Here is a 22,075-nt window from a genome sequence, read left to right on the forward strand (position 1 = left end):
AGCCTTAATGACTTGACCTCCACAATCCTCTGTGGCAACGAATTTCACAGATTCACCATCCTGTAGCTGAAGAAATCCTTCATCATCTCAGTTCTAAAGGAACTTCCCTATTCTGAAGCTGCGAGAGTCAAATTTACAGATCTCTCTGGCTCACTGATGCAAATTTCCTGCATCAGGTAGGCCCTATCAAGTCCCTTGCGCCTTGCTCAGGTGTTACTTTAGTATTCACGGACCACCTAGCCATCAATATATCCCATCTCATCAAGTCCATTCCTGATTTCATTTGGCATCCCTGAAAGCCTACTTTTGGGTACGTCAATGGAATAATTCAGATCCTAATCGATTTACCCTTCCCATCCCAGGAGCTCTGAGACTAATCATGAAACCCACTGCACTACCCTTATCTGCCCTTTTGGTTATCTCACAGAAAAAATCAAGATGTTCTTTAAGCATGACTTCCAATGCACAAAGCCATGGAGATTCCTCCTAATCGGACTCTGTCTATCCAAATTCTGATAGAGTCTGTTCCTCAGAATTTTCTGCAGTCACTTCCCCATTAATGCTGTCAGGATGACTGGCTTGTAGATTCCTAGTGTATCCTTACTATCCTTCTTAAACAATGGAATGATATTATCCCCCTCCCTTTCTTCAGGATCGCCACTAGTGGCTAATAATGAAGCAAATACCTCTGCAATTTCTTCTCTTGCCTCCCACAAAGTCCAAGGATACACTTGGTCAGGCCCTGGGGACTTATCCCTCTTAAGGTGCTCTGAGGCTGCATGTACCTACTTTCTGATAAAATGAATGTTGTTGTCTGGTGCCAAGTGTCTGCTGGCTTGGCCAGGTTCTAGTTGACCACGCCTCCCATAACTGCTTGATGTCCTTTAAGCAGATACCTGTTACTGTGTATGATTTCCTTCAGTCTCCAGCATCCACATAGTCCGAGAGAACACAGTAATCCTTAGCATCCCAAAGAGAAGAGAACTCTCTGAAAGTAGGTGTAATAATCCAGCATTCAATTCTAAGATGAGTCTCTTAATTAATTAATTCAATAAATAGGTGGAGCATCTGATTTATATGTTGTAGTCATGCTCCAACCCCATCCTACTTTCAAATCTCTTAGTATCTTTCCTTTCAGTTAGTCCTGACAAAGGGTCTCGGCCCGAAACATCGACAGTGCTTCTCCCTATAGATGCTGCCTGGCCTGCTGTGTTCCACCAGCAGTTTGTGTGTGTTGTTGTTTGAATTTCCAGCATCTGCAGATTTCCTCATGTTTGCTCCATCCCCATTGCTCTGTTTTAATCCTACACTGTATACGTTAACAGTTTGGAAGAAGGGACAGAGTGTAGTGTATTTATGTTTGCTGATGACACAAAATTGAGTCTAAAAGCAAATTGTACATGCAATGCTGAATCTCCAGAGAGAGATATTAGTGAATGGGTACGAGTCTGGTAAATGAAGTACAATGTTGGTAAATGCAAGGTCACCAAAACTCCGATTGTTATTTCAAGTGTGAAAGATTGCGCTTGTGCAGAGCAGCTTGGGAGTGCTTGTGCATGAATCACTAAAGTTTGGGTTGTAGGTGTAACAGGTTATCATGAAGCCAAATTGAATGTTGGACTTCATTACTAGAGGGATTGAACTTAAGAGCAAGGAGGTTATACAGGATACTAATGAGATCTGGTCTCCTTACTTGAGGAAGGATACTGGAGGTGGTGTAGAAGAGGATCACCAAGTTAATTCCAGAGAAGAGGGAGTTAACTTATGAAAGGAGATCAAGTTTCCTGGGGCTTTACTCCTTGAAATTCAGAAGAATGAGAGGGGATCTTATAGAAAAATTTAAAATTATGAAAGGGATAGATAAGGTAGAGGCAGGAAAGTTGTTTCCACTGACAGTTGAAACTAGAAGCAGGGGAAATAGCCTCATGATTCAGAGGAGCAGTTTGAGGGCGGAGATGAGGAGAAACTGCTTTTTCCGAAGTGTAGTAATTTTTTGCCCAGGGAAGCAGTGGAGGCCCCTCATTAAATAGATTAGACACACAGTTGCACAGATTTTTGCATAGGGATATGGGGAAGAGGCAGGTAGGTGGGTTTGAGTCCATGGCCAGATCAGTCATGAACTTATTGAATGGTGAAGCAGATCCAATGGGCCAGATGGCTTACTGCTGCTCCTAGTCCTTATGTTTTTACATGTTCTGCTTATGGAACCACTTTGCTGCATTCCATGCCCTACAGTCCGTGTGAAATTGAAGAGAACTCTCTGAAAGACTATCCATTTCATTCCACTAACACTTTATTTTAGGCAGAAACAATGTGCAGGGCTATGGAGATAGGGGAGGAGAATGGGAGCCGCTAGTTGCTTGTATATTGAGCTACTGTGGACCGAATGGCTTCCTTCTGCAGAATAACCATTCCGAGAATCTGTACCAACTTTCTCCAAATGGACATTCATCCTGATCAGAATCAACACTATCCAGCTATGAAGTTGATCTGCAGTGTCCTCAGAGGTAGCCAGATTGTATCAGAAAATTGGAATTTAGGTTCCTTCTTCCACTCAGTTAGCGGCTGCGGGTGAGAGAGAATGAGATGGGTAAACCGTCGGATGCACAGGAGTTAGTTGCAACAGATGTGTTGTGTCAACTGTTTTAACTGTGAGTTTAAAAACTTGCTGGCTTCAAATCTCTTAAAAATCATGTAAGCCAAGCTGATACCTCAAGCAATGGTAAGGGAGCATTGCTCTGGACAGAAGTCAAGTCAAGTCAAGTCAACATTTATTGTTATTTCAACCATAACTGCTGGTACAGTGCATAGTAAAAATAAAAAGGACCATGGTGTTACATGGCACAGTACAAAAAACTAGACTGAACTACGTAATAAAAAACAACACAGAGAAAGCTACACTAGACTACAGACCTACACTGGACTGCATAAAATGCACAGAAACAGTGCAGGCATTACAATAAATAATCAACAGGACAGTAAGGCAAGGTGTCAGTCCAGGCTCTGGGTATTGAGGAGTCTGATAATTTGGGGGAAGAAACTGTTACATAGTCTGGTCGTGAGAGTCCGAATGCTTTGGAGCCTTTTCCCAAGACGGCAGGAGGGAGAAGAGATTGTATGAAGTGACCTTTGGATTAGATTTTAAGGAGAGACTGCAGCTCCCCTCTTTCACTGAATAGAACAACCAGTATACTGTAATACACGGAGAGAAAACAAATTTGCTATTGATCTGGCTCATGTTTATCACAAGACTCACAGCAATTTGAAATGTGCAGGCCACGAGGCCTTAAAAATCAATGATTTGGGGAAGAAGGTGTTTGAAATTGCACATCTGACATGATCTCAACATCGGGGTATAGTGTGGGAATTAGCCCCCACGATTCCTTCTTTCAACAGTGACTACCTTCCAAAATTACTTAACTGGCTGCTAAACAGCATTGGAATGTTCTCGCACTATATTCAAGACTTCCATGAGTCAAGAGAATTTATTTTTGAAGAAGTGTTTATTTACTGGCCTTTACAAATATTCCAGTGTGCTTGGTGTTCATTTTTGTGAGCTGTGCAGTGAGAAGTATTTCGTGAGAAATTCAGTTTGTGCTCCAGTAACAAGCTCTGCTGAAAGTTTCTCTAAAAGTGTCCGGAGGTTTGAAGGTGCCGCAGTTTTAGCTGGTTACTTCTTTATTTTAATTCAAGGCAGAGGCATCCTCAACATCCTGTCAGATGCAGGCGTTCTGGATGAATGATTATTTTTTCAGTAACTTCAGGTTGAGAAGCCGCTGGACTCCATACTCAGATTACCAACACATGGCAGGTGTACCTTTTATCCAATTTGTCGGGGCTAGTTGAGGTCAAGGCCAGCAATATTATGGCTGTGCAGTCTGAAAAGCGCTTGCCTCCAAGTCCCACGGTTAACTGGCCTCCCAGGGCTGGCAGTCAACAGGAGAAGAAGCATCTCACTGCTCTGTGATGAAGTGACTTTGGCCTGGGTTTCATTAGTTACCACGTGTTTTTGGGGCCTATTGGGGGCTGTGTGTATTCATTATCAACTAAATTAGAACATTGAAACAAAAACTAGAAGACTTTTTGGGTCTGCTTATTTGCTGAGGGATAGCGATTTGTACTGTACAGTGATAAATACAGGCTAGAATCGGAATCATGTTTAATATGTTCATTCAGTAATCTGATGGCAGAGGGGAAGACGCTGTTCCTGGATCATTGAGTGTGTGCCTTCAGGGTCCCGTACCTCCTTCCCGATGATAGCAATGAGAAGAGGGCATGTCCCGGGTGATGGTGGTCCTGGAGGTCCTGAGTGATGGATGCCGCCTTTTTTGACGCATCGCCTGTTGAAGCTGTCCTGGATGCGGGGAAGGATAGTGCCCATGATGGGACTGACTGTGTTTACAACATTCTGCAGCTTTTTCCAATCCTGTGAAGTACCCCCGCCCCCCCCAAATACCAGATGGTGATGCAGACAGTTAGAATGCTGGAAAGTATATCAAAAATTATTAAAAGTTCCCGGCGTCCTCCCCTGACTGTCAAGAACTGAGAATGAAGTTATGAGTGTATGGAAAGTTTCAATGACTGTCCTGGATAAATTCAAGTGGGTGATTTTACTAAGTCCAGAGTCCAATGGCATAGGCATTCCCCATGGAAATGAGCCCTTCGGCCCACCAGATCCATGCTGACCTTCTCCCCAGCTACACTAATCCTGTTTGCCCTCATTATCCTGCCCTGCCTTGCCTCTTGTCTAAACAGTGACAGCCTCTGACTCCACCAGCTCCTCTGACAGTGTGTTCCAAGTACCAATTAGCCTCTGTGTAGGAAACCTACCCCTCGAACCCCTTCAAAACTCTTTCGCCTTCTCTGATACCTACCAAGGCAGGGGAAGCAAAAACAAGGAAAGGAAGGGCTGCCACTGGCTTCCTACTTCCCCCAGCAGCCCTAACTTTGATTTTAGTCACTTCAGAAAATATCTGACAATCTCCCTTCCATCTTTTCCTCCTCTGATGTTCCACCTTTTGGTTTCCTGTCAAATAATCTTTTTTAAAAAAAAACTTTTGTCTTATTTACACTAAATTCCCCCTTTGGCTTTTACTTACTCTAAATTCATCCCCCTCCCCCCCCATGGGGGGCACCCATAGCTTTTATCTGACTTTGGAACGCGAGCAATGAATGTTCTTCAGCCTGATATATTTCTTCCGCAGATACTGCCTGAACTGTATTTTCTGCTTATATTTCAGATTTCCAATAATTTTCAATTTATTTGTGGTTACCTTGAGAGCTATACTTACGGGCAGCACGAGGATGCAGCAGGTGGCGCTGCTGCTCCCAAGCTTGTGACTTAAGCTCAATCCTGACTTTTGCTTTCCATGTAGAGTTTGCATCTCCTCCCTGAGATGTGACTTTTCCCAGGATGCTCTAGCTTCATCTAACCCCAAAGACATACCAGTTTGTAGGTTGATTGGCTGCCGTACTTTACCCCTAGAGTTACTGGCTGGTAGAGCTAGGACCATCAAAATAAGATTGATGAGCATTACTAGGGGATTGTACTTACAGGGTTGGGATATTGACAATAGACGTCATGTAGAATTGAACCAAGTTCATGTTCAAAGTTCAAAGTAAATTTATTATCAAAGTACATATATGTCACCTTATACAACCCTGAGATTCATTTTCTTGCAGGCATGCACAGTAAATACAAGAAACGCAATAGAATCGATGAAAGACTGTACCAACAGAATGGACAAACAGCCAATGTGCAAAAGACCACAAAATGCAGATACAAAAAATGTGGATAGTGGGGGTCCTTGATGCTTTCTTGTGGCAGCACTCCATGCAGATATGCTTAGTAATGGAGAGGGCTTTACCCATGATGGACCATATCCAATAGTACTGTAATATTACATATTACTGGACCATATCCAATACCTTTTAGGCTTTTCCAATCAAGAGCATTGGTGTTTCCATACCAGGCCATGATACAACCTGTCAATATACCCTCCACCACACATCTATAGAAGTTTGTTGAAGTTTTAGATGACATGCTGGATCTTCATAAGGAAGTAGAGGTGCGGCTGTTCTTTCATGATAGTGTTTATGTGCTGGACCTCTGAGATGAAAACACCAAGGAATTTAAAGTTGCTGACCCTCTCCACCTCCGATCCCCTGGCTCAAAAACCTCCAGTTTCCTCCTCCTGGCCAATAATCAGCTTCTTGGTCTTGCTGACGTTGAGTGAGAGGTTGTTGTTATGGAACAACTCGGCCAGAATTTCAATCTCCCCTCCTGTATGCTGATTGTCGTCACCTTTGATTTGGCTAAAGAAATGGTCTCATCAGCAAAATTAAATATGGTACTGGAGCTGTGCTTAGCCTCACAGTCATAAGTATAACATGTGTAGAACAGGACAATTACTTTTGATCAGAGCACACCAATTCTCACACAAACTAGCAAGGCTGATTATCTGAAATTGCTGAAATCCGCGTTGCGATTCACTGAATGGGGTACTGTCACTCAGGCCACTCTAAACTTTGTTGGAGCGGTGCAAGAAGACGATGACAGAGTTTAGAGTAGAAATGGGGTAGAAAATTAAACTGGCACAAAACTGGGAGCTCGGGGCTATCCTTGCAGTTGGGACGTTTTATTCTCTCCAGCCCTCCCTCTCTCTGCAAATTAACATCTGATTTCCACCTGTTTTCGGTTTTGATGAAAGTCCATCTAACTGAAACAGTGTCCAATATGCCCCTACAAACAGCCTCAATAAACCTCCAGTTCTATTGCTCTTTTCATATCAAATCACTTTTTAGCTTCTTCCATCTTACAAACAAACTTTCTCCAGTCTCTCCATTATAACAAAAGCCTTTTGTTCCTGTTACATAAGACCAAAGATAGATAGGAGCAGAAGTATGCCATTCGGCCCATTGAGTCTGCTCTGTCTTTTCATCATGGAAGTTCCATTTTCCCTCTCAGCCAGAATGCCCTGCCTTCTCCCTGAATCCCTTCATGACCTGATAATCAAGAAACTATCAACCTCTGCCTTAAATATACCCAATGTCTATCACAGCTGTCTGTGACAATGAATTCCACAGACTCACCACTCTCTGGGGAAAGAAAATCCTCCTCATCTCTATTCTAAAAGGACATCCCTCTATTCTGAGGCTGTGTCCTGTAGTCTTAGACTCCCCCACCATAGGAAACATCCTCTGCACAGCCATTCTGTTGAGGGCTATTCAACATTCGATAGGTTTCAATGAGTCACCTCTTATTCTTATGAATTCCAGTGAGTACAGGCCCAGAGCCATCAAATGCTCCTCATATGACAAGCCTTTCAATCCCAGAATTAATCTTCCCGAACCCCCTTTGAACCCTCTCAAATGTCAGCACATCCTTCCTTAGATAAGGGCATCCTGACTGGCTGAATCACTGCCTGGTATGGGAACTGTACCTCCCTTATTTGCAGGATTCTGCAGAGAGTGGTGCGGACGGCTCAGCGCATCTGTAGTTGTGAACTTCCCATGATTCAGGACATTTACAAAGACAGGTGTGTAAAAAGGGCCCGAAGGATCACTGGGGACCCGGGTCACCCCAACCACAATCTATTCCAGCTGTTACCATTCGGGAAACAGAATCGCAGCATAAAAGCCGGGACCAACAGGCTCTGGGACAGCTTCTTCCACCAGGCCATCAGACTGATGAACTGACTTGGGTGTACTCTATATTGGATTGACTGTTCTATTTATTATAAAATATTATGATTGCACATAGCACATTTAGATGGAGACATAACATAAAGATTTTTAGTCCTTGTGTATGTGAGGAGGACGTACTCCTCTCCAAAAGCTTCATTCCTTTCTTCAATTAAAGTGCCCAGAATTGGGCAAGGTTCTCCAGATGGGCACAAGCAAGTGTATTATTCAAGCTTAGCAATACTCACCTTTTACATTTTGTCTCTACCTTTAAAAGCTGCCATCCCATAAGTTCTTTTAATAACCCATTATGAAGGGTCTTCAACAAAACATCAAAGCTGCATTTCTCTTCATAGATGCTGCCTGATCAGACGAGTGTTTCTGCTATGTTCTGTTTTTGTTCCAAATTTCTAACATCTGCATTTTTTTACTTCAAATTTAGACTTGATGAGTGCTAATGAGTCCTTCCTTCAAAGATTTATGGACACAACCTTCCTGATCTTTGTGCTTGCAGTGCCTTTAAAATTAAACATGCTAAACTGTACAATCTCGTGTTATGAGCCTCATCATGCCACAGATCATCTGTTATCTGCCCACCCATTGACTTGACTATTTCTGTTTGCTGCATTTCCAAGATTTGTGACCTCTTGAAATTTTGCATGTAAATCTTGTTTTTTGGAGTGAAGTTCTTAATCTTCATCAGTAACAGCCGTATTAGTAGTACAAAATCCAGGGGAACACAACTACATACTGTATCTCCTTAAACACAGCTAAAGAGCCATTCGCCACGATTTTCTGTTGTCTCTTCATTTGCCCACCTTGTGTCCCATGTCACTACTATGTCTGAATCCATGAATGATAGCTTGTGAAAATTGAGAATCAATGTGGGTTCAAGACACGGTATCAACTCCGATCTTATTGAGGTCAAAGATTGCCTATTCAAGTCCCTATTTCTTCTGTACTTAAGTTGTTCATATATCAGGTGTAAAACGCCCATTAATCAGTTATGTTTCTACCAACAGTCATCAGTTTAGCTAGGCCAAATGTTGCCCCAATTTACTAAAATAGTCCCCTCGAGTTGCACAATTTTACTCTTATGCTCAAATATAATGTGATAACACTGTATTATGATCACTATTTCTGAGATGCCCCTGAGATGGGAGGTTTTTATTAAGAGAGAGCAGGGAAATCTTTCCCCCTGTGTGAGAATAAACCATGTTAAGTGGTATCCAAAGAAAATGCAAATGTTTTGAGTGCATTTAATGAATTGAAATCACTTTCATTGGAATGTAAGCCAGCAACTGGAGGACATAGATTTAATAGCGTCAGCAAGGAAACAAAGAAACTAGGAATATTTTGTAAATTTTTGCGATGTTAAAGCAGAACATGCTATCAGTGAATGAGGTAGAAGTACAATCCATAGGAACATTATAAGGAAAGTCAAAAGCTGTTAACAATAAAGTCTTGTAAAAGTTTGAGAGGGTGTGGAGAAAAGACTCTAAGTGTTCAGAGTTGTTTGGACACGAGGATCTAAGAGGTTCCATCATTGCTTTATAATTCCAGAATTATGGAGTGGAAAGGCTCCAAAAATACTTCAGAATAAAGAGAGGTTATGTGTGACCTCTGGAAATTATAGTCAGTACTTCATTATCCTTGGCTTTACAACAGAACAGTAAAGGTACATTTGACCCTGCCAGTGGGTCATGTGATGTCACTGCAAATCGTCCCTTCAACACAAGGCCTTGCAGAAACCAACAAAAGGCATTCTATCCATGCGACCCTGGCACCAGCTTTGCACACAGCCATTTCTGTTCAGCAGTGAAGAAAGATTTCCTCTGCTTGTGTGTCTTGGCGGGTTGTGGTCTATTTGTGCAAAGTACAGTTTATGGAATTCAGAAACATTTTCCCTCAAGTTGATTTACTGAGGTAGCTGAGAGGGGAAAAATGAACAAGAAAGTGTCCAATAGTCCCTGGTATGAGAGATCACCCTGTAAGTTGCAGCACTCAAGGGCCAGTCAATCTGTAACACTGTCATTTCATGTTTCACACACTGAAGAAAATACTCCTCCGCTTGTCAAATATAAGTGTGAGATTCAAAATCTCAGTCAGGAGCAGAAGCATTTATTTCAGGTCTACAGCTTTCATGGCAATTTGCTTCTGAGTAGGGAAGATGATCTGATGTACCCAGAAGTGAAACATTTATAAGTTCCATTTTAGGCCAATGTCATTCGGATGTGACATGGAATCGTTAGAGGACGTGGCCAAGGTATTGGCGTCAGCTTTCAAAGGTGTGCTAGGATAGGGGCAGTGGGCTCTTTGTTGCAAAAACATGGGTAATTGTGTGTTTTCTGTTTTATAGAGTCAGGTCAGGTGTGGGATTACAGTGTGTTGTTTGGGGAGAGGAGTTGTATAGTAAGGGTGTAATGTGGGGAGTGGGGTTACAAAGTGAGGAAGTAGTGCGGGGTGACAGTGTAACGTGACAAACACATGCGACTGCAACAACGACCTTGTTTGGAGAAGGAATATTAGTGTCAGAGTTCTCAGATTTCAGGAGATCATCTGCGGGGTTCTTGGGGGAATGATACAAACTGGAGACAGCCAGGCCCCCCTAGAAGTAGGGAGGGGACGTCATGGTCATCCCAGTACTTCTGTGCCCATTTCACCTTCCTCTCCATGCTGCCAGGATTGGACCAAAATCAGAATATGCAGTCCAGAAATAACCATAATCAGGCACCCTGACACACAATCGCCAGGCTTGTTTATTATTGTTCTTCAGGCTGGAAAAATCAATTTTCTGTTGCCCAATGCCAAGAGGAAGATGACAGATTATACTAGAATTTCCAGGCACATCTGCTTTCTGCTGTTTATCCCTGGGGAATTGTTTCTTTCTTGGTTTTGCTGTTACTGGTGGTTTGTGAGCATGCTAAGCAAGCGCTGTTGTTGAACCTACATAACGAGGGTCAGGCAGGCTGTTCATCACCTCCCCAACTGAACTCCACAGATCTGCTTCCCATCAAAGGACACGGGACAGCAGTCCAGTGAGGGAACTTCAGATTATTTGTCCCTATCTAGCTTAGAGCCACAGAGTTATACAGCACAGAAACAAGCCCTTTGGCCCAACTTGCCCATGCATGCCAAGTTCCCTACCTGAGCTAGCCCTGTTTCCACATATTTAGCCCGAGTCCCCCAATCTCTTTCTGTCTAAACATCTTTGAAAAGTTGTAATTATGAACCTGTGACAGGCTCATAACAACTGTATTCATGCTGTACTGATGATGAGTTTGTGAATTTCAACACTTTTGCCTCCAACTTCCACCCTGCCCTCAAATTCACTCTGTCCATCTCTTACACCTCTCTCCCTTGCTCAGTCTCCGTCTCCATCTCAGTTCCTTTATTTCTGCCACATCTGTTCTCATTTCCATTCTAGAACATCTGAGATGTCCTCCTTCTTCAAACACAGGGCTTTCCTTCCACCGCCATGGAAACTGCCCTCACCCACGTCCTACACATCTGTCCTCCAACATCTACAACTATTGCGAAGCACATCTTCCCCACACCCCCTGCACTCTGCATTCCGTTGGGATCACCCTTTACAGGACTCCCTTGTCCTCTCATGCTTTGTTGCTGATCTCCCTCCTGGCACTTATCCCTACAAAGAGGGCAAGTGCTACACCTGACTCTGTATCTCCTTCTCGCCATTCGGGGCCCGAAGCATTCTTCCACGTGAGGTAACACTTCATCATTTTTCCATTCCCTATTATGTGTCCCTTCCCAGCCCTTCTCTTCTCCCCATCTACCCAACACCTTCATCTGGTGCCTCTCTTCCATGGTCTACTGTCCTCTCCTTCCTCAGTCCTTCCACTTATCACCTGCCAGCTTCATACCTCATCCCCCTCTCCTACCTACCCACCTTCCCCCTCACCTGCTCTCACTTATCACCTGCCAGCTTCATACCTCATCCCCCTCTCCTACCTACCCACCTTCCCCCTCACCTGCTCTCACTTATCACCTGCCAGCTTCATAGTTCATCCCACCTTCCCCCTCACTTATCACCTGCCAGTTCCCCTCCCGTCACCTTTTTATCCTAGGTTCTTCCACCTTCCTTTCCAGTCCTGATGAAGGGTCTCAGCCCAAAACATCAGCTCTTTATTGTCCTCCATGGATGCTGTCTGACTTGATTCCTCCAGCATTTTGTGTGTGGGGAATTTCTTATACCTGCGTGTAATGCCTGGCCATTTTATTATGTTAAATGGGATAGTTTTTCTTCCATCTAGTAGTTGATGAAGGTTTAGTCATTGTTTTTTCCTCATGGCGGTGGTCTGACCCTCAAGATGCCAATGCACAAGCTCACATCTTGAGGGTCAGTGGGGGTAATGGGATATATTTAATTACCCAGATTGAGTCACTGAATGGCAGCCTGGAGTGGAAGTGGAAGATAACTTGACTACCTTCTCCCAACAGGTCAGTGATTCACCTGAATTCCCACTGAGCAGACTTCGAATCTGGGAGAGAGTGGCAAATTTAACTCAGTCACATTCCGCTTTTCACTACAGCCTCCATTTCCCAAATGATAAACAGCTCTTCACTGTTCCCCTCTGTCCAGGCCCTTCAACCTCTGCAGTAAATCCTTGACATCTGTTTCTTCCGCTTGTTGCTGAAGATTGGGCATTCTCCCCAGGATCGTGCGGACAGAATGATCTGATTTTCTGCTGCATGTTAATCACACCACAAACCTAATGGAGACCTTAGGAAAATAAACATGTTACTACAGGAAGGGATCAACACAAAAAAAAGGCAGTAGTTTTTTTCAGGTATCTGCTCATGCTGTGTAAATACAGTGGTTCCTTTGTGTGTCTGCCTTTGGGAAAACTCCTGCTTGGTTTTCTGTGTCTTACCCAGAAGCAGAACGAGAAATGGCATTTATTTTCAGTCAAGTGTAAAGGGCAGACAGAGGAAAGTCCTGATCGAACCTCCATGTGTATTCATGGAGTGTGGATTGATACCACTGCTAATGGAGTTAAACTGCGAGGACAGGTTATTCCCTGAGTTCAGAAGATTAAGGGGTGCTCTAATTAAAGCACTTAAGATGATTAAAGGAATTGATAGAGTAGATAGAGAGAAACCATTTCCTCTATGAGCGGAGCAACCTTAAATTAGAATTAAACCACTTCGGGTGATGTCAGAGAATTGGTATCTCACCCACAATGCATTATGCTAAATCAATTCAAAGCCAGTCGTTTTGGCGAAGCAAATGTATTAGGGGTGACACACGAGGATGTAGATTAGCAATGTTATCAAGATAACAGCGTGCGGACTGATTTAAGATTTTCCTGCATTTTCTGTTTTTATTTTTATATTTCCAGCATCTGTAGATTTCGTTTTAATTTTCTGTATGGTTTCATCCTGCACCTTTGCTCTTTTGTCATCAATGCTCATCAGCCTAAGTCTGTCAGTGTGTCCCGTCAGTGGTTTGTGCCTCATTTCAAAGTTGCCATCCACCCATTCAAGTAAGAACTGCACACAAATCTGGACAATGGGCTGTTCAGCCTCTGACGGAATCACAGTGAAACCTAATCGCCTTCTTGACCAACATCCAATAAAAGCGCACTTTCTCTCATGGAATCCACCGGGGCAAGAACTCCTGGCAGATTTACCCATAACCAGAGACAGGAAAACCAACTACTGCCCTCCCTACCAGCTGTCTGGTGGCACACTCCAGCAGAACAGCTAACTCAGTATAGACTTGGAACTGATTCTGTGACTGCGGGAGTTCAATTTCACGCTAGTCACTACAGTTCCCAGCTGAACCATATTGGCCCCGTACACACATGTGATGAGATATCATTTTTTAATTGAAACAATGAACTATTGGCAGCAGTGCGCTGACAAAGAAGTATTCTTTATTCTGTTATGAAAAGGAAGTTAGCATATAAGCATGTGATAAGCCCCACTTGGATTTTCATGTTCTCACTGGTACTGTGGGACAGAGCAGACTGCGCAAACAGTAATCAGAAAGGCGAATGGAATGTTGGCCTTTACCTCTAGGGGGCTGTGATACAAGGAGGAGGAAGTTCAGTTTCATTTGTTTAGACTCTTGTTCCAGCCCTGTGCAGAGGATTGCATTTAAGTTCCAGCACCAGAACTTGGGAAAGAAATATTGGCCTTTGAGGGAGTGCAGCACAGGTTTATCAGCCCGATGCCAGGTTTAAGGCCTTAGATTGTCAGGGCAGGTTGCACCACTTGTTAACTTAACAGATCATTGCAGCCGTGGCTGGTTACTGAGATGCCTGCTGCAAACCAGCATGCAGTTGTCTAACGTCACACTGTTGCTGTGCTCTGATAGTGAGGGCTGGTCTTCTCCGGGTGATACCAAATCTAAGGCGATTTCTTACGTTGGATCGGGGGAATGGTATGCTCTCATAGGTGAATTAAGAATGAGGGGTTATTATCAGAAAGTTTGAAATAAACCACTCAGAAGCACTTCTTAATTCAAAAGATAGTGGAGATACTAGATTTTAAACCCTCAAAAATATCTGGAGAAGTGAGGTAATTGAATCTTTCAATTGTGAAATCAATAGATTTTTGTTAGATAAGGGTGTCAAGCAATTATGGGGCAAATCCGGGCGAGGGGATGTAATATACGAATCAGCTAGATCAAATTGATGGTAACTCTGGTTTGAAGTGGGTAGGGGTTGAGGGATCTGTTGTCAATATTTAATACCTCCTCATCTTCCTAGCCTACATTAGTAAGCTGTGACTGGAGTGGCCTGGAGAAACCCTGAGTGACATTCCTGCTGACTTTTTCTCCTCTTAACATCATTTGGCTCCCCCAAATTCTTCTTCTCACCACCTGAGTATTACAATATTGAAGGTGTTATCAGCCAACTGCTAAAACTCCGCCTAGTGGCTTCTCGCTGCATTGCACTGAGAAGGAATGGCACCCAGCAGTGAATTTTCAAGAACAATCTTTGTAAAGGAGCAGCCAACCAACTTTAATAAGTCTGTCAAACAGTTCTACAGATAAATCACTAACTAATCCAAAGGCGTTAAACTGGGAAGATGTAATAATTGACTGAAAAGTAAAATATTACTCAACAACGATAACAGTGGTATGGTGAGTGATTTGGGTTTCCGTGGTAACCGAGGAAAACTAATTACAAATTGGTCTGATGGGCCGGCACTGATTGCTGGCCCTGCTCTTTGACACGTATACAAGGAACACCACTTATACAAGGACAATCTAAAACTTCTCAAGTGCTGTTGATCCTTCCTTTTGCCAACAAAGAACCCTTTGCCCAACCTATTTGATAATTTTAATGGTGTTGTGGGCTCTTTTTGTCTTAAATGGGATTAAAGCAATGCTGAAGATGATTTTACTTGACAGAGAGCTGAAAAGAGAGGGAATGGTGGGAGGGGGAGGTGTATTCCTTGTGGTTCTTGTGAAGCCGACTTGACTTTCCAAATACAGGTTGTGAGCATGCAGACAAATTTGAGGATTCAGAACAGATTTTGCACAGAGCTCTGAATTACTCTCAAGGTACCAAGCCTGCAGTATTTGAGTAGCTCAAAACAGAATAGATTGCAGGAAAGAATAGTGACATGCCCTCTTGTTACATTATCTGGTCCCATATCTAAGATAATGGAAAACAAAAAAAGGATGGGTTACCTAGTCTTGGAAATGAATCCCATCTCAAACTGTAATATTTGCCCAAGGTTAATCTGTTCTGGAATGTCAGTCTTGGATTCTTGTAGTCAAATGAGGCATTCAGGAGGGGTTGGTGGGGATTCCTTAGGTGAAGGGTAACGGAATGTCAAACGTGCACAGCACAAGGTGTAACACAGAGCTTGTAGGAAGGACACCCAAATCATTGTGCAAGGTGAAGCACAAAGCCCAAATCCATCCTCCCTCAAACCAGAGAGACTCTGAGGCTAACGGGGTGGGTGAGCTCAGTATAGGTTAGACCATTGAACCGACTGTAAGGTGTTGGCTGGGTGTTCACCATAAAGGGAGTAAGACAGACACAGTGTGTGTCACAATACAGGTGTCCATGTATTGATACAACACAGGACCTAGAGCTTGTTATAAGGTAGATGAGTATAGCATAGAACCAGCATGTGCGAGGAGCCAAGTTTATTGTCATTTAACTACATCGTCATCACGGCTATCCCTCGAGGTCGAGGATGATGGTCTTCGTTCCATTGATCTATCTATGGGCTCTCAAGTGGCTTACGAGTCCAATCTTGGAGATGTGGCCCACAGAGCAAAGATGTCTGTGTGTGTATTTGTTTAACGTGGACTTGATGTTGCACTCCAAGAAGCACACGATACTTCACAAATCAACCAACTGATTCCAATGGCATGGAAACCACAATGATTGGAGCTGATAGATTTGTTGCACAGCCATTGAGTTCGTAGTAACTTCGTCTGCCTGTTCCACCGTTGAAGTCTTGGTTGGATTGTTCTTTGTCAGGGACCTCACCCTCGACCTTACCGCCATGGGTGACCCTACCAGGAGCATCGCTCCAGACGTCCTCGCTCTCGGGATCTCAGGACCACACAAGCTTCTCCACCATGACAAGGTGACAATCCACGGAGAAGATTTAACTACATACATGTATACTGTCAAATGAGACAATGTTTCCCTTCTCCAGGGTGTAACACACTGTAATACATAGAACACACAATACCTTAAGGATAAAATCTACAGATGCATTACACATAAATAAGCAAAGTAAACTGCATAAATTAAACATGAAAAGGTACAGAACTGATTAACCAGTGACACTTTGAATACGATGCAACAGGGAGTTCAGCAGCCCAATGGTCTGGAGGAAGAAACCTGACCAGTCTTGTTTTTATGCACCGGACTGTACTGTCCGGTGGCAGAAAGACAGAGAGGATGCTGGATGGATGATGGATGAAATTCTTGTCAATACTATGGCCCAGCGTATGCAGGGGTCCAGATGAATGACCCTGATGGATGGTAGGGAGACTCTAAGCCATCTCACAGCCCCTTGTGGGGACTTCCGGCCCAATGCTCGGCTGCTCCCATACCAGGTGGAGATGCAACTTGTCAGGACGCTCTCAGTGATGCTCATATAAAATGCAGTTAAGATGGGGAGGGTGGTCTCACTTTCCTCAGTCTCCGAAGGAGCATCTATAAAGTACATGTTTGCTGTACAATGTACAACATAGATGTGAGTCATGCAGGACATGTACGAGTATAGCCCAGAAACCAATGCACGTTATCAGATGGATGGCATCAAGTGGATCTTAAAGAGCAGATCAGCACTGTACAAGATCGAACACAGAGTCCAATGTGTGTGACAGATTTGATAAGCATTAGACAGACTGATATGCAGAACTTGGAATGAGGAGTATGTAGTGATATGCAGAACTGGGTGTGTGGAGCACAGAGTGATGTGCAGAACCAGGTGTGTGGAGTGTAGAGTGATACACAGAACCGGGTGTGCGGAGCGCAGGGTGATACGCAGAACCGGGTGTGTGGAGCGCAGGGTGATACACAGAACCGGGTGTGCGGAGCGCAGGGTGATACGCAGAACCGGGTGTGTGGAGCCGGCAGTGATACGTAGAACCAGGTGTGTGGAGTGCAGAGTGATATGCAGAATCGGGGGTGTGGAGCCGGGAGTGATACGCAGAACCAGGTGTGTGGAGCACAGAGTGATACGCAGAACTGGGTGTGTGGAGCGCAGAGTGATACGCAGAACCGGGTGTGTGGAGCGCAGAGTGATACGCAGAACCGGGTGTGTGGTGCGCAGAGTGATACGCAGAACCGGGTGTTTCGGGTGCAGAGTGATACGCAGAACCGGGTGTGTGGGGTGCAGAGTGATACGCAGAACCAGGTGTGTGGAGCGCAGAGTGATATGCAGAACCAGGTGTGTGGAGCACAGAATGACCATTTTGTTGTATTTTCTGCAAGTAACACTGGTGGCTGGGAAGTGAGAGTTGGATTACAAGAAATCAAAACACTTCTTCAGTGATTTCCTTGGTATTGAATTTCAGCACTAAAATTACTGAATGTACAGGGGTGATGTGGCAATGCCTTATTGCCTGTGATTATTGTGAGATGCACAATCTCAGAAGCAGTGAAGTTCGACCTTTCTTGTTTCTTTTCAGAGTTAAGCTCACTGAAAGTACAGTGGATCTCAGAGCTAGCAAACAAATCACAAAATAATGAAGAGAGATGTTCATTTACCGAATACAATGCTCATGGGACCATGGCAGTCTTTAACACCAATTAAGGAGGGCCTCAGAATATGTCCAGGCCCTTGTTAGTACAAGATCAAATTTATCAAAGTGCACGGCCAAAGGATCGGGGTCATTGCAGAGGGTTAGCAATGGTACTAATGAGAAGAGAGAGGAGTGAACAAGGCAATAACAAGAGACGAAATGGACGAGCCAGAGTGCAAAGTCTGCCCTACTTTGGCTTTCTTTACGTGGTGGATTAATGCAATTTGTCCATGTTTAAAAGGGGAGAGAGGTTGTGGGTTATGGCTGAAGAGAAAGGGGAGTGAAATGGGAGAGGCTGAACTGCACTGTGTGGGAGGAATGCTCTTGATGTATAAGAGCAGATATGTGATTGTCTAACAACAAATCCATGGAATTTGCTCTCTGATGTGATTGCACTGAAATCTTAACTAGCAGCATTCTGAGAGCATAAAGGGAAGCCAGTGACCCACTCCGTTCCCAGCCCTCATCACCATTACTTGCTTCACAATAAGCACAACAGAACTCACTTCCCTTGATGAATTCACTCTGTTTTATCAGACTTCTTCTGATGGATGTTCACCCTTTCATGTCTCCTTTGCTCTCCTGTGTCACGGTATCTCTCTCGGCGAATCATATTCCCGGTCCTCCCCCCCAAAAGCAACCCACCTTGTTTTCTGTTCCTTCATCAATGGTTCAATGGTTCCATTGAATGTACACAGTATACAGCCTGATATTCCTACTGTTCACGGACATCCACAAAACAGGAAAAGCCTAAAGAATGAATAAAAGAAAAACATCAGAATCCCAAAGTCCTCCCCCCAGCCTGTCCCAGGCACAAGCAAAGCATCAGCCCTCCCCCACCTGCCTCAGTGAAAGGATTAGCACCCCACGACCCCCCCATGCAAGCAATAGCAAAGCCCCCAAAGAGGTCATGATCTACAGGCCATCAAAAAACCCACTGTCCATTCCAACACTTCGATATGCCACAGGCCCTCCCTCTCACTAACAAGAGAGAGAGAGAGAGAGAGAGAGAGAGAGGGTATCGCTCCCACCACAGTGAGGTGGAGAGCACAGCTCGCTGTTTGTATGTTACAGTCTGCAGTGCCACTTATTTCTACAGCAGGATACGCTGCTGTCTCGATGCTCCAATCACCCGCGACAGTGCAGTTGGCGACACTGGCGAGGAATCAGTCGTCCACAGGGACGCAAGGCCTGACCCCTGACCCAGGGTGCAAGTCTTCCAGGCTTCTCTTGGGGATATCAATCTTCCTTACTGCTGCCATGCAGTGTATAGTCCTGACACGGTGGAATAATTTCATGTGGTGTGGAATTTACTTCCCCATTTAAATGAATAATAAGACGTAAGACATCGGAGCAGAATGAGGCTATTCGGCCCTCTGAGTTGGCTTCACCTTTTCATCATGTCTGATTTGTTATCTTTCTTAAACCTACTCTTCTTCCTTCTCCCCCTAACCTTTGACGCCTGTACTGATCAATATCTGCTTTAAATATACCCAATGACTTGGCCTCCACAGCCATCTCTGGCAATGAATTCCTCTAGGTTAAGTTTTTATCCAACAGAAGGATAACATTAGGTAAAAGTTTATTGCGGCTCTGTGTTATGTTAGGGAACAGCTGCTTCAGAACCACAGGCTTCATCTGCATCCATTGCACTTGTTCACCCATTATCGTGGTCTATGCCGTTAGTAGACAAAATAATCTTTCTTTTGGCAGCAGCAACTTGCTTCTGTGTCCAGAGGTACCAAGTCTACATTTGCTGGTTTTGCTTGCTTGATATGGCGTATGTTGTTGCCTCGTGTATGCCCCGGTCCTGTAACCAAAAGTGTTGATGAACAAAAGCCCATGCCTGAATGTGCACAAGGCCATTGTTGAAGTATCAGAGAGCAGTTACAGCACAGAAGTCATCCTAACCAATCCTCGTACTAATCCTCTAACTTCACCAACACACTTGGATATTGTGAGCAATTTTGGACCCCTCATCTAAAAAAGAATGTGCCATCATTAGAGAAGGTCCAGAGGAGGTTCACAAAATTATTCCAGGATGAAAAGATTACCTTTGGGGAGCATTTGATGGCTCTGGGCCTGTACTCACTGGAGATGAGAAGAATGAGGAGGGATCTCTTTGAAACCTATCGAATATTGAAAGGCCTAGGCGGAGTGGATGTGGAGAGGATGTTTCCTATAATGAGAGAGCCTAGGACCAGAGGGCACAGCCTCAGAATACAAGGTCATCTCTTTAAAACAGAGATGAAGAGGAATTTCTTTAGCCAGGTGGTGCTGAATCTGTGGATGGCTGAGGAGGCCAGGTCATTGGGTATATTTAAAGCAGAGGTTGATAGATTCTTGATTCATAAGGCAACCAAAGGCTAAAGGGGGAAGGCAGGAGATGAGGTTGAAATGGAAAATAAATCAGCCATAATGAAATGATCGGGCAGACTTGATGAGCTCAATGGACTCATTCTGGTCTTAACATCCCTTCCTTGTTTATTTCTTTCTGGCTTCCATCACTGGCATTATCTGCTTCAACTCCCTCTGATAAGGACCTTCTACTCTCATCGTTTCTCATGAACTTCCCAGTGATGATTGTCTGACATTTACAGTCTTTTGGCTTTGTTGTTCCTGCTCTCACCTGCAGCTGGAAATAACTTCCCTACGTCTAACTTATCAAACATGTTCACCATCTTTGCTGCCATTGGAAGAGGGTATTTCTCAAGTAAAGCACGCCCTGCCCAATTCTGCTGGAGGGTTGAGAAGGGGAAAATCTCAGCTGAACCTCCATTACTTAATATAGTACTTCCCAATACAAACAGAACAAAAGTCAAACCAACAGACCTGCTTTAATAGAGTGCCTTTCATAGCCTAGGATATTCTAAACTGCATTACAGTGTCATTATGGCAATATATGAAATACCAATTAGTGCACAGCGAGATCCCCCAGATAGAATGCAGCCAATTGTAGTGCCTCCAGCAGATCCACTTAAGTCAGGGATTACACCTAGGACATTCCTTGTCTGAAGCTTTCAATAGCATCACACACATGGTACCCCTGTCTATGGAGCCAACGTAATCCAGCATTGCTACAGAATGGTTAGAAACATTTACCTACTATGGATGCGACAGACTAATTCAGGCTGGTGGCACTATTCCCCAGTAATTGTTGCCTTATTAAATCTGAGAATATGATTAAAATTAAATTTAAGAAGTAAAGGAACTGGAGGGAGAAATACAGTCCTTTAGGCCTCCACTATTTGACACATGAAAAGGTAGATTGCCAGATCAAATTATTCCCATCTGTCTTTGGTTAATGCTCCCGCTTTCCTCTTGTTACATGAAGTAAAGGCATTGACGAGCAACAGAAAGTGCCAGCTATTTGTTTAACCTTTGAACAAAATGTTCACTTTGTTCAAGAAAGCACAGCAATTAAGGATGGAGCTCTTTGCGTTTTTCTGATTGAGAACTAAGAGACAAACATGGACACTGATAAATAAACTCTTCGCTGTTCTTACAACACTGTTCTTTGTAAAGGTGCTTCATCTAAAATCTCTTGAATTGTGACAGTGGAGGATTCTGTTAAGGATCAAACCTGTTATTTCAGTGTAAGCCAGAGGAAGCCCTGTGACAACCTGGACTAATGTTCTATCAGGTGGTGGACTTATCCATCAGACCAGCAAAGGAAGCAACACACACCTCATACAGTGTACCACTTGTGATGTGGGCTGCTAAACCTTGAGAGCCCTGTTGTCTACAAGAATTCAAAAGAAATGTCTCAGCAAACAAGAGGAAATATTATAGTAATGCTTTTTTTTTACTTGACTATATTGTGTTTGTTGATGATAAAATATTAGGAATCTGAAACAGGGCTACTTGACTTTGTGGAGAGGTTAGAGATGGGAAATCATGAACTGCTTTGAATACACACAATTCGATCTACACTATTCCAATGCTTGGTTATATCTGCAATAAATAAATCACAGCAATGAAGAGGGAACCATTTCTCTTTTACCATTACAGAGAAACAATCCCCTAAATCCATTCAAAAACTCTAACAGATGTTCCTCTTACTGAGCAACAACTATGTCTGATGGATATAACTCACTCAGTTTTTCAACTTTGTAAATATTTGTTTGACTTCTCCTGTGC

At 43.7% G+C, this 22,075-nt stretch overlaps 1 protein-coding gene and 1 long non-coding RNA gene across 3 annotated transcripts in view; one reads left to right on the plus strand and one right to left on the minus strand.

The window, feature by feature from the left end:
* The window catches only part of LOC132405325 (fibroblast growth factor receptor-like 1), a 147,706-nt gene that overhangs the window by 81,400 nt on the left and 44,231 nt on the right, over positions 1-22,075 (plus strand). The gene's annotated exons all lie outside the window — the stretch shown is intronic.
* The window catches only part of LOC132405327 (uncharacterized), a 29,111-nt gene continuing 20,639 nt past the window's right edge, over positions 13,604-22,075 (minus strand). The window contains exons 3-4 of the long non-coding RNA XR_009515820.1: positions 18,581-18,685; positions 13,604-16,346 (exon numbers count right to left, since the gene is read on the minus strand). This is a non-coding gene — a long non-coding RNA (uncharacterized LOC132405327). The remainder of the gene's footprint in view (positions 16,347-18,580; positions 18,686-22,075) is intronic.

This window comes from Hypanus sabinus, chromosome 15 (assembly GCF_030144855.1).
Source record: "Hypanus sabinus isolate sHypSab1 chromosome 15, sHypSab1.hap1, whole genome shotgun sequence".
In the NCBI taxonomy this organism is placed as follows: Eukaryota; Metazoa; Chordata; class Chondrichthyes; order Myliobatiformes; family Dasyatidae; genus Hypanus; species Hypanus sabinus.